This window comes from Passer montanus, unplaced genomic scaffold (genome assembly GCF_014805655.1).
Source record: "Passer montanus isolate IOZ18808 unplaced genomic scaffold, ASM1480565v1 scaffold28, whole genome shotgun sequence".
Taxonomy (NCBI): domain Eukaryota; kingdom Metazoa; phylum Chordata; class Aves; order Passeriformes; family Passeridae; genus Passer; species Passer montanus.
Window position 1 is genome coordinate 7994580 of NW_024367483.1, and position 13151 is coordinate 8007730.

The 13151-nt window shown below is 35.9% G+C and overlaps 1 long non-coding RNA gene across 1 annotated transcript; it reads right to left on the reverse strand.

Annotated features, from left to right (window-relative positions):
- Window positions 1-1923: 1923 nt before the first annotated feature.
- On the reverse strand, window positions 1924-12772 carry LOC120504016. Its single transcript, XR_005627903.1, has 3 exons — window positions 12737-12772; window positions 3010-3081; window positions 1924-2030 (listed from the first exon to the last, which is right to left on the reverse strand). It is a non-coding gene; the product is annotated as an uncharacterized LOC120504016 (long non-coding RNA).
- Window positions 12773-13151: the final 379 nt, after the last annotated feature.

Consider the following 13151-nt stretch of genomic DNA (forward strand, 5'->3'; position numbering starts at 1 on the left):
CAGAACTGCTGGAAGTCAGTCCGAGGAATTCCATATTTTTCAGGCCATTGCATTCAGCTAAACTTTTGCCCAGCTGAATGATTTTAGGATGGTATTCCCAGCCAGGCCATCTTATGACTCCCTCGCTGCCTTTCTTGTCTAATTATCAGGGCAGTATTAAAAAAAAAAAAAAAAAAAAAAAAAGAATTAAAGCACTTCAAACCCCCTAAATACATCAGCATTGATTAATTGAATATTGAACATATCATATTGTACTTGAAGAGGAAGGAAGAAGTCACTGTGCAGAGTACCTGGTCTTCTGTTTGCTTAGTACAGTGAAGAGGTTAACCCAAAACTAAAAAAACAAATAAATTAAAAGGACACAAATTTCCTGAAATTTTCAATACCTCACAGGCTGAGGATTTGCAAATTTTGGAGTAAATGTGATGTGGAAGGCACAGTAGTTTGCACAAACTCCCCCAAAAAATGTGCTCCAAGGAATTTACTGCCCATCCAGGGCACTGCTCTATGACTGTACATGGACTGCTCCTGTGTCAGAAAGTGGAGTGCCTTCTATAATTAACAGATAACTCATCTTTGATAGCATGCCAAGAAAATAATAACTTTGCTACAGCAAAATGTAAAACTCTGTCAAAAGGAGGCATCTATCTGTTTCCACGAGACCCATGGTGATTAGTTTGGCCCTAATTAACAGCAGCTTTCTAAAGTGAGAGATAATTGCTGGCACATATAACATAGATTTCAATAGCTAAAATGAGCAATAACGAATACTCACTTTGAAGCTTGCCTGACAGAATGCTTAGACTACAAAAAGTTAAAGTAGTACCTTGACTACAGCTGATAAATGAGATTCCTTTACTGTCCTCCGCTTTCCATCAGTATTTCAGCACTATCACTTTTAATGCTTCAGGTCTGGAGCTTTGTCTCTTAAAGTCAGAGATTTATGGCAAGTAAGAAATGTCCATATTAAAAAGGTAAAAGGAGATTCAGATTATATCCTTTTCTGACCATTATAATTAATAGCTGGATCTTCAGTTGTAACTAATTGAACAGAGGTCAGTGTGTTGCCATGGTAATGCCCTAGCCAAGCAATTTTACCCATTTTCCAGTCTATTGCCCCTTTGCATAACCGCAAGTTATAAAATGTTTTAATTGCAAGATTTGCAAATGATGCAACATCTGGGCCGCAGATTTCCATATAAAGGAAGAAGATTAATGGGATTATTAACATATCTGTGCAAACCCTTGAAGTGCTGAATACAATTACTGAACACCAGCATTTTCACTGATCATCTGTGTGACATGTTGGAAATCCATATAACTAAGGAAGAAAATTGCAGATGTGTATTTTCCTTTCTTTATGCCACTAGTAATTAGAAGAAGTGTCATTCTATTGCTGATCTGGAATGATAGAGAAATATCTTCAGTCACTTCACCAGAACAGCAATGTAACTTCTTTACTTGTACTGTTGTTTCATTTGATTAGATTTGAAAACAAGTCATGTCAGTGAACCTCAAATTCTGATTAGTGATTTTGACCTTCTTAATCCAAAAACATACCAACAAATAGCAAGCAACCGGCCTTCCACTCTCTGCATGTCTAAACATTTTTAATAAAAGATAAGCTCCTTTTAACTAATCAAAATCAAATTGCTCCCCTAAAAATGACCCCAACATATACACATGGGATTCTAACATTACTCAAGAATTATATGGTAGTTGCATGAGCAAAATATTTTAAGAAAGCAAATTAAAAAGGGAATATTTGCATACACAGGCAAAAAAAAAAAAAAAAAGAAGAACATTTGAATACACAGTTTGAAATATCAACTCTCATGTTAGCGTATTTATATCACAATGGTCTGAAGAAAGTACAAACTTGCAGTCTGGTTGTTCTTCAGAAAAGCCAAGAGCTCTTTTGCCAAGACAGCTACAGATACTGTTCCTTCAAAAGCAGCAGAAAACTATTTCTCCTTTTCTCAGAATGCAGCAGAGTGGTCATGTGAAAGGCACGGGTGGCTTCCAAAACCCTGTCAATGACACTGGCAATTAAAAATCTCATCTAACTTACCCCACTCTTCAGCTATTGAAGAACTTGGCAAAATTTTCAAGCAAAATCAGGTGATTTAGTATTACAATTTCCATTATTAGAAAGGCTTAGATAATAAAGTAATTCCAATTTAGTTTGCTAAATAATTATAATGCCTAATTTATTCAATAGTCAATTAAAACTGTAAAATTCAAGGCTCAGTCCTGAAAATTCCATTATTAGAAAGGCTTAGATAATAAAGTAATTCCAATTTAGTTTGCTAAATAATTATAATGCCTAATTTATTCAAGAGTCAATTAAAACAGTATAAAATTCAATGCTCAGTCCTGAAACAAGCTTCAATCTCTGGGTACTATGAACTCAGCTCTGTTTAAGGTATACCTTGGGAATTTGTTTTAAAATGCAAAATCTATTGTCTGTACATTTGTGATGGGATCTACCATATTAGTTGGAAATATTTTTCCATGTTTTCTGACACTAAAACCATGGGGCTATGAGCAATATTTCTACCTAATTTAAAGATTAGGGCTTTTAAAATATTTTCCACTCATATGACTTGTCATGAATTCTTGTTAATACCACCTCATTACAAGACAAGAACTAGTCATTTATACTGATGTGAATTTAGAATCACTTCTGAAAACTTTGAGAAGGCCTCAGATCTGCTAAGCTAACATGAACTCCTCTTGTCTTGGTACAATGTCTTTGTGAGGGACATAGAACCACTCTGTTCCACACATCTGCAGAACAGCCCCCTTCCCTGACTAGGGAAATCTTCTCTCTTTGAAATACTTCCTTGATAAAAATGACAGGATATTGTAAATCATGCTTTGCCTAGATTTTCAAAAGGAATAATTCAACCTCTTCTGGACCCTGGACACTACAGAATAATGAAACAATTTTAAGATTTCTGACATGCCCACTGATGTAGATCTTAGTGATGCCTTTTGAGGATTTACCTGATTTCAAAATGTGGTGGCTTGACTCTGGCTGGATGCCAGGTGTCCAAGTCCTGTCTCTCCCCTCCTCAGCTGGACAGGGGAGAGAAAAATATAACAAAAGTTTTGAGGACTGGGATAATGGCAGGAGGACGTTACATCAACCTTGGTAACACAGCCAAAATCTAATCTTCAGAATCAGCTGATGTTTATGTGACCAAGTATGAAGTTCAGGAGGAGAAATTAGATGAAAATCACAAGAAACAAAAATTCAATATCAATTTAACAAAGAGGAAAGAAAATTAAAAATGCAATGTCAATTAAACTAAAAAAGAGGAATGAAAATTATAAAACTAATTGCAAAAATGGCACTTATTGCCAGATATCAATTTAACAAAGAGGAAAGAAAATTAAAAATGCAATGTCAATTAAATTAAAAAAGAGGAATGAAAATGATAAAACTAATTGCAAAAATGGCACAAAGATTATTGCCAAAAGATTTAGAAGATGGAAAATGTCATGCAAAGACTCCTGTATGTGTGTTGTTGTGCTCACATCCTGATGGGCTGTGCAGTCATGAAAAGACCCATGATGGAAGAAACTTATACCTGTGAGCAGCCTCTGCATAATCAACACCTTTTTTTTTGAGCTAAAGTCTTTTATCTCACTAATGAGTTGTACAATTCAACACAAAGCCTAAATGCTGCTGCTGTAAGTATATTATATGAGTCTTATTTATAAGGTATTTCCAGACATACAATTTAGTTTTTAAGACAGTTTAAACTATCTTAAATTATTAATTAAAAACCAGATAGTTTTTAATTCTCTTTAAAACAAACAGTAAAGATGTGGTTGTTATGACCCAAAAACCACAAACCCCACTTTGAATATGACCAGACAAGACACATCCTCTTCCACCTCAAAGAGCCAGCCAGGATAGGTCCCAGCAGATGGGGCAAATGTGGCAGATGAAAAAAACCACTACTAACAAAAGAAACCAAACTCTGAAGCATGTTTTTTACACTGTGCATCTCTGTGGGTGGTACAGGAATATACTTCTTACGAAGAACTCAAAAACATAGACCATAATTATCTTAATGATTTATTAATACACTAGAATTCTAAATCTGAAACTCAAAGACTATTCAGACAGCAAGAGACCAGATCTCATCCTGATGTGCCCACAGTAAAAACAGAATCTCACTGAAAAATTGATAACCTGAGGAGTCTCCACCTACCTCCACCTCAATGTGAGGATTTCGGCAAGTTCCCTATCCTATTAATTATCAATTCAGAAAACACTGTGGGATCTAATAAACTGTTTCTTACAAAGGGTTCCAGAATTAAATTGAAAGTATAAGGAAGGGAGGAGAAGCAGAGAAAAAGTACAAATTTCTGTGGTACACACCCCTGTATTTTATATTTCTAAGACTTGTGGAGACATCTGGAAATCATGCTTGTATACCTGAAGCTTGACATCCAATTATTGAAGTACCAAAAGAAGCAGAAGCTCAGGGAAAAGAGTGGCTTAAATAGCACTCTTCAATAGTTTCCTCTTACAAAACTTTTCCTGCTCACCAAAAATAAAGGTTGATTGTTTTCTTTATTTGAATGCAGTATAGGTTGTTGTACCTGTTTTAGTAAAATAAAAGAACTAATATGGGACTATGGGGTGGGAAATGTGGAATCTATGTATGCATGACACTGGTGATCTACAAAAGGAAATTTAGTGCTTAAGCTTTTTGGTTTCTCACAGTGCTGTTGAAAATGTTTTAAAATTACATCTCATAAATGAATCCTAATTTTATGCTCTAAATATTTTCTGGGTAAGATTGCCTTTCATAGATTTTTTTTTCATATTCTATTACAAATTTTTATTAGAGGAATAATTACAAGAAAAGGAGGATGATTAATAAAGTATCACTATTCTCCCACTGGCATTTCTGGCCTCATCAAAAGTGTCATTTTTTTGCATAATAGATTGACTCACACTTCAAGTGTGAAGCAACACTTGAAATTATCCATGCACATACTGATACATGTCCATATGTTTTTCCATCATTTCTCAAACAATAAGCCAAGGGCAAAATTCTGGTCTAGGAAACCTTCTAGAGTAATTCTTACATGTGTATTTTCCAACAAACATTCCACATCATTGAATACCACTAGATAATAAGCAGCATACAAAGAAGATCCTAAAACTACACTTACCAGAATACTGTAACATTTAAAAAAATGCATGAGATGCAGCAAAAAATATAAGAAAGTTACTAATTTTGCTCCCTGTGCAAGTCAGATTACAGATTTTTTATGATGTATTAAGAACTGGTGGTTATGCATGTCACATTACTTAGCATCAATTGAAAGTGACAGGATAAAGAAATCCAACAGAAAGAAAGGCTAAAATTATCTACCCCATCACCTACCACAGCAACTTCAGTGAAGCAGTAGATACTTTAGACCCTAATGCGAATGGAAAATAATTTTGTCTATTTATATTTATCTAATTCCAGGCTTGCCAGGTATCTAATAGGCAAGGTGTGATATTTAACGATTTAGCAGTAAACATATCAAAAAGTCAATTCAAACATTAATTTACCAAAGGAACAGCCAGCAGTAGAATATAATGAAAAATGTACTCAAAACGCATTTTACTTTAAAGCAGGCTATTTCAAGAGAACAGAAACAAACCAAGATTAAAATTAAATATTAAATTAAAATTTCAGAACCTGGCACATACATCAGCGTCCTGTGGATTAATTGGGAAAATTCATTTACTCTTAGGAGTCTCCACAATACATTATAATGCTTTCTCAGCCCCATTTCTCATCCTGATTTTTTTTTTTTTTGAGAGTGTTTGCTAATTGCAGTTCACAGTTCACCGGCCTGGCTGATGAACACTGGTTTTCCCAGGCACTGTAAGAAAACCCTGAAGGAAAACAGAAGGGCTTGGAGCACCCAAGGCAGGATGCAGGAACCCTGTGCCCCAGCCACAGAAGGATTTGAGGGCAGCAGAACTACCCCATCCCCATGCCTTCTGCCTGCTTTTTTCACCTCCCAATGCCTGCAGGAGGCCCAGCACCGCCTCAAGGATGCAGCAATGAGTCAGGACACAGGGGAAGCTTAAAAACATCCTGAAGGGTCACCTTCTCCCTTCTCATACTGCCTTAATTAAAGTCCTGGTTCTGCCATGCTTCCTCTGAGACTTCATTCTCTAGGGCACTCATCTCAGAAAATTCAAATTTCACCTGTGCTGCATATAAATCTTATAAAGCAGAATTTCCTTCATATTCTGCAGGGTTGTGTACTGTGTAGGAGAAAAGTTGCTTCAGGTGCCAGTTATCCTTTAGTTAAAAAAGGTATCAGTGCAAGATTAGAAAAAAAAATCTAGCAATTTTTTGAAGGGAGTGTACACTAGGTCAGAAGATAGAGGGACATGAAGTGAGAAGGAATCAATGTTTAAAAACTACAAAAGGAAACAGGAGAGGAAAAAAGAATCTGTATCTGAAAAGACTGTCTAAAGCAAGAACGATAGTTCAGGAGATTTTTTTATCTCCTTCAGGCATTTGTCCATTCCTGTTCAATTATTACTCAAGGAAAGAATCAGCTGTCACCAAAGATCATAGAATTACAAATTGGGTTGGGTTTGAAGGGACCTTAAAGATCACCCAGTTCCAATGCCTTTGCCATAGGCAGGAACACCTTCCACTGTCCCAGGCTGCTCAGAGCCCCATCCAACCTGGCCTTGGACAATTCCAGGAATGGGGCACCCACAGCTTCTCTGGGAAACCTGTGCCAGTGAATACACTCCAACAATAATGAAATTTTTTCCTAAAACCTAATTTAAACCTAGGCAAAAAGTTCATATTTAGCAGCTGAAATTTAGAGCAGACACTACTTTCTCACATATGGGAATCTGCTCTGGTGTGCAGTTGTGTATGTTAATGGATCAAAAGGAAACAACACAAAAAGAGAGATACAATAAAACACTCATAAGGCTTTTGTAGTCACACCAGGATGGGCAGCAGCAATATCTTTCGAATCACTGAGTGAAGAGAATTATGAAATCTTTCTGAAAAATGTTAGCTTCTTACACTTAAGACTGACTATATCTCATCTGAATAGTCATTTACTGGAAAACTGTCAGCCTTGAACCAAGAATTTCCAGAAGCTTACTGAGAACAGGTCGTGTAAAATATAAGCATTCAAAAAACCCCCCCAAACAAACCAACAAACAAAAAGCCACCAAAAAAAACATACAAAAAACCAAATAAAAACCGCCCAAACAAACCAAAAAACCCAACTAAACTACAAAATAAACTGGAAAACAAATGTCATGCTTCTCAAGAGTGACACTTCTTATTTTGCTGAAGACTATGTAACAACAAAGTACATACTTGAAATGTCAGAATATTCAGGTTTCTGTGCACCCCTAGATAGCAATGAGTATTAGCCTTATACACTGAAACTACCCTATATATATTAGTAGCTTTCTTTAGGAAACAACAAAGCACTCAACAAAACAGATCAAGAAAGCAGATGACACACATCTCATTCTTATAGCTAAGAAGTGCCTAATGAGGTCCTAATTTTGACCACAAAATACTGGCCTTTCCATTATCTAAGTCATTCACAATGGTGCTAAAATAATGTTTGGATTCAATGATCTTAGAGATATCTTCCAACCTTAATGATTACATGAAAATATGTACCTTTACAAAAGCACACAATTCCTATTCTGGGTACAACTGCACTTTTTAAAACCTTTTTGGGAGAATCACAAAACTCACAAAAAATCTGCCCTGGATTTTCAGATAAAAGCCCCCAAACAACACAACAAACTCACCTGACGTTTATGCTTTTACTAGCATTTACTACCAATCCCCTATCTTTTAAGTCTATGGAACTAATATAATTATTTTTAAACTGCTAGATTTTTTACTAAATTGGTGGGAGACAGGCTATATGCTTGCCTGGATTATCCTGTCTGTCCCAGTCTCATATTCTGAAACTGGATTTATTTTGGCTAAGATAGCAAAGCTACAACAAAAACACAGAGTGCACCTATTTGGTCTAGAACAACTACATCTTAATGTAAGCTTTATTTAAAATCAATCGAGGCACTTTAGAGGGGGCAAATATATTGATTTTGTGCCCCTGAAGGTGCTTATTTATCCTTCTTGACTGGAAAGGAACTTAGGGTAACTAGTTCAGAAACACAGGCTGTAGACTCCTAAAACTAAGAGGACTCCCACCCAAGGCACTTAGAAGCAGTCAGCTTTGCCATATATGTTTTCTACTCCACAGTGTATATTAAAGTTTGGTCATGCTCCTTTCCCTCAAGGTAGAGTGCAAAACTAGTTTGTTTTAAATCCCTGGTGAGACTCTTATTACAAGTAATTAAAGTTCAAGTCACAATCTCATAAATGATAATGAACTTTGAAGGCAGAAGAAAATTAAGTAACATTGGGAAGGCAATAATCAGACAGCTTGTCAAATTTATTTGTGGGAAAAGAAAAAAGCCCCACACCATAGTGTGGCATCAAGGGGGTGAAAATTTTAAGCAACCTTATTTTTGGTAGATGGGAAGCTGTGTTTTCAATTCTTACATCATGCATCACCAAACTAGCAGCACAAAGAAATGTGACCTCAACATACTGACAACACCTGGACAGTACTCCCTCACAACAAATAATTTATTTATTATTGCAAAATATCTACAGTAGAAATTCTTATTAAAAAAAGGAAAAAAAAAATCTAGATTGTGAGTATTTTATTTTCTGGTTTGGTTGTTGCTTTGTTATATTTCTAATGATTATTCAGAAGTACTACTGCCAATTGGGACATCACTAGGGTTACCTTTAGTTGAAGATAATTCTGCACTTGAGTGCAGTAATGTAATATATTTTATACTGCAAAGATTTAAAAAACATCTTCAACTAGAGGTTGTTTAGTCCTTTTTTAACTAAGAACTTGTTCTTAAAAGGGGTCTTGGTGCCTTTCATTGGATGCAATTATAGTTGACAACTTTCTCTCTCAAACATAATTTCTAGTTACTATTACTTGACAGTTTATCTATATACTTCTCTTTCAGTGCAGATTAAAGCATTTCAATTTTAATATATTTTAAATTCCATTAAGAAGTTCATTTGAGATAGTGATGAACACTGTTTTTTTCCCTCTTCATCTTGTATTATTCAAAATTTACTGAGAAAATATTATTCTCAAGTTCTTTTCTTGCTCCCTGTTTGCAGACCAAGAATTTAGTCACACAGAGACTTCAAATAAATATTTCTCTTCACAACAGGAGCCCAGATTTGACTCTAGCCATTCCATTATAGCTCAGCAGACTTGCTCATTTCACACCTGGAGGCAACTGATGGAACAACTCCATGGCAAAAAGCTCCATTAGTTCTTACAATTAAAGTTTATTGAACAGACTTAGGATCACCAAGAATCAGCTTCCAAACTGAAAATAAGTAAACATAAACTTTGCTTACCATCTGTTTCCTAACCTTGGTAAAAGGAAGCTGCAACTTCTATGGCAAGGTTAAAGAACAGCTATTGTTGAACTTAATGGAAAAGAACAGAGGAATTGTGTTGTTGGGTAAAGGAAAAGTGAACTGTGTCATATGTAGGTTTAATATTTAATGAATCTATATGGCTGCAATCCATTATGTGACAATTTAATTATATGACAAAAAAGTTTGATAAATAATATTGTGGTAGGACATCTAATTCATTATTTAACAAAAAAAATCAATACTTCCATAAATCATATTCCCACACACACACAGAGTAACACACACACAAGCTTTTTCAAGTAGGCAAAAATCCAGATACCATAGACCATTCATTTTCTGGCCAGGACAAGTTCAAATTGAAGTTTAATCAGGCCTAGATGGGAATGGATTTTATTTATTTTTTTTCAGCTGGTAGATCAGAAATGGTTGCTGTTAGATGCTTTTTACCTCTGACAGGTTCCTGAAAGTGCTGTATAGCTAGAAGGACTTTCTTTTCTATTTAACAGATTAAGACTCTTCTTAATCACATAAAAGTGCTCTTTGAGTCAGTGGGATCACTGGGGTGAGTAGCCAGGCAGGCAAAAAGTGTCCTCGGGATTAATGCTCAAGTTTAAACACAAGATCACAGTCAATAACAGGCAACAAAGAAGTCCTCCTGAAGGGAGGACCATGGTAATTTACAGAAAAGGAATCCTTTTTTCCTCCACAATCCCTTCAGATAAAAGCAGTGCCAGGGGAGTCCCCCCTGTAGCAGAGCAAAATTTTGCCAGGAGAAAACAGAGAATGAGGATGTCAGGCAGGCAGAGCTAAGCGGGGCACCAGGCATGAGGAAAAGGACAAGAGGACGTGCATTCCAAAATCCTGGATTCAGGAATCAAGAGTGGGGGAAATGACTGAAGGGAGCATGTGAAAGGAAACTGGGGATGAAGCACATGGGGAAGGATTGGCAACCAGCAGCTCTGAGATCTCTGTCTGTGGTTCAGATAATTAGTTTATTAGGAGCAAATGTTTCCTCTCCAGCCACTCAAAGTTCTCCCACCCTTCTATATGACTTGTGTTCATATCTATTGGTTTGTCATATCATTCCTGACATGACAACTCCAGCCCAAGCAGTACAACTCAAAGATTCAGTGTTTCCAAGTTATGGAAAATAACCCTAATTTACTTCAAAAGAATTATAGATTTAGTAGTTTGGCCCAATTCTGCTCCACTTGCAGGCCATCTTTGAATTTGAATATTGACTATGCATACGCTAGTGTTCTCAGGAAAATTGTTTCTTAAAAAATATTTTTAAAAATGAACACTATTACCGCTGTCCAGACTACTATTTATGTCAAATGTACTTATCACACAATTTAGGGCTGACTAGTTTGATGCTAATGCACTGAAATTTTTGTTTCATTCTGACAGCATTATCACTTTAACAACACTTTGTCACAGTGCTTTTGTTGCCTTCCAATTTTTTTAGCAAATGTAGTTGTTATTTAGTACTTGATCGAGGGAGTTCATTCTCCCCTCCTGAATTTATGCAATTATTTTTTCATTATGTTGCATCTTGGCTTTTGCTGCCTGGGATACTGTTCTCTGTCAAGGGTATTTTGTTGACTGGAGGTTTGAGGAATTTGTGTGGGCCCATATAAAAACTGTCCTCTCCTGGGCTACTCTGAAAAAAATTATTCATAGTACAAATACAAATATATATGTACATATACACACACGCATCTAAACAGGACAAATGCCAAATACCAGAAAAAAACCCATAGACTCCATCATTTTTTGGCTCATTAATTCCAAAAATGAATTTTACTTTTCTGAAAACTTTGGAAATATCTAAACACTTCAGCTTACATAATTTTATTTCCCAAATATTTAAATTATTCAGATTCTAGACCCACACTTTTGGTTTATTATTTTTTACTATTTTCAATTAGGTACTACATGTTTTCAGTTCTCTTGAATTCTGTGTTACAGCTTAGAATGTTGCAAATAACAGCAGAGAAATAATTGCAAGCTTACACTGCAGTGAAACATTTACTTCATTAAGCATATTTCTGACTTTTGAAAAGCAGTGTTTTCAAACAGTTTGCTTTGATTCTTTCTTTAGTCATTACCTAATCTTGATCAGCCAAATTGAATGGTTCCTAGTATGTGCCTTCTCTGCAATTTAATTGCAAAACCCAAAATTATCCAGAGACAAAGGTGGTATGAAAGTTTGTATTGAAACTGTATCTTATGTCTGTAATAAAAAAGTTTTAATCTCTTTTCTATTAAAAAAGAATACACAGGCAAGCTATGTTTACTTGTAAACAAATAATCTTATGTGCATGATATGCCAAGATAAGTAGAGTTCTGCTTCTTCTCCAATGTCATGAACAATGAAAGATGCTCACGTTCTCAAAAAATGTAAAAAAAAAAAATTATGGTTTTGCACTATTTATATGGCTTTGGAACGATTATTTTGAATCTTATATTAAGGGACAAATTGCATGAAGTCACGCACCATTTGTAACATCACCACAAATACATTACATCATATAACTGGATCTGCTTCCAGAACTTATTTCACACTGGTAGAAACCATTTCCTTTTGCACCTCATCTTTCTCAAAGTAATTATCAACCATCACCTGAACACTCATCTGCATATGTAGTAGGACATGAAAAATTGACTTAATTAGCACCTGGATAACAAGGATGAATTCCCACCCTAGACCAATGGCACAGCTGCACTGCATTCCTAGAGAGGGACAGCAGCAGTGCTCCTGTGATCCAAGTGTTAGCAGTTGATAAAGAAAGAGGAATGATAATAATTTTCAGCAAGACTGCTTGACAGCTTAGTGAGTGGCATTACAAAAGGCACCAGAATTTTTTGTTAGGACAAGAGTGAAAGCATTTTCAACCACCGAACACCTGAAAAGAAAAATCAAGGCCAGCATCTATGTTTTTCCGTGTACCTCCAGTACTAATTGCATAAATTCCAGTTCCAAAATAATAAATTGCTAAGTGACCCTGGAAGCATATTGGTTGTAAGAGAACAAAACCTGCAAAATAGTACGTGCACTGCCAGACCTTTTAGGAAGTGAAAAGGCAAATTCAAATCCTCAAGTCTCTTTCCCAGGGAAGAAATTGATCTGACCACATAAACTTCACTAGTAAATCAATATTCTCAATACAAAATATATTTACTGAATTGAGCACAGTGAGCTAGTAGAGTTTTGTACTCACTTACTGCTGGAGGAAGTTCAGCCTGGCCTGAGTTCTGATCCTACTGACATTCATAAGGACCCAAGGCACAAAGGCTTAAATAAGATTCCTGTGAAAATCACAGGTGATGTTAAGAAAGAGGGTGTGCCCAGAGCTCCATTACCTTAAGGGTAACTCCTGCACGTGGTACAAAACCCATCCTAATAGTGTGGGTGATCTGTGAAAAAAAAATAAAATAAAAAGTGCTACTTTAAGAAACATTCCATAAAGATTATGTGTTGCTCCTGACTGGAATGTATACTTTGCTAGGTTTGGCTCTTAGACCTGCTGATCTCCTTTGAGTTATATCAAGAATTTTAGCTGTATGTTCCTTCCCTTTCTCTATAGGGGTACGATTGGGGTCCAACTGTTATCTCAGATATTAATAAGTTGAGGT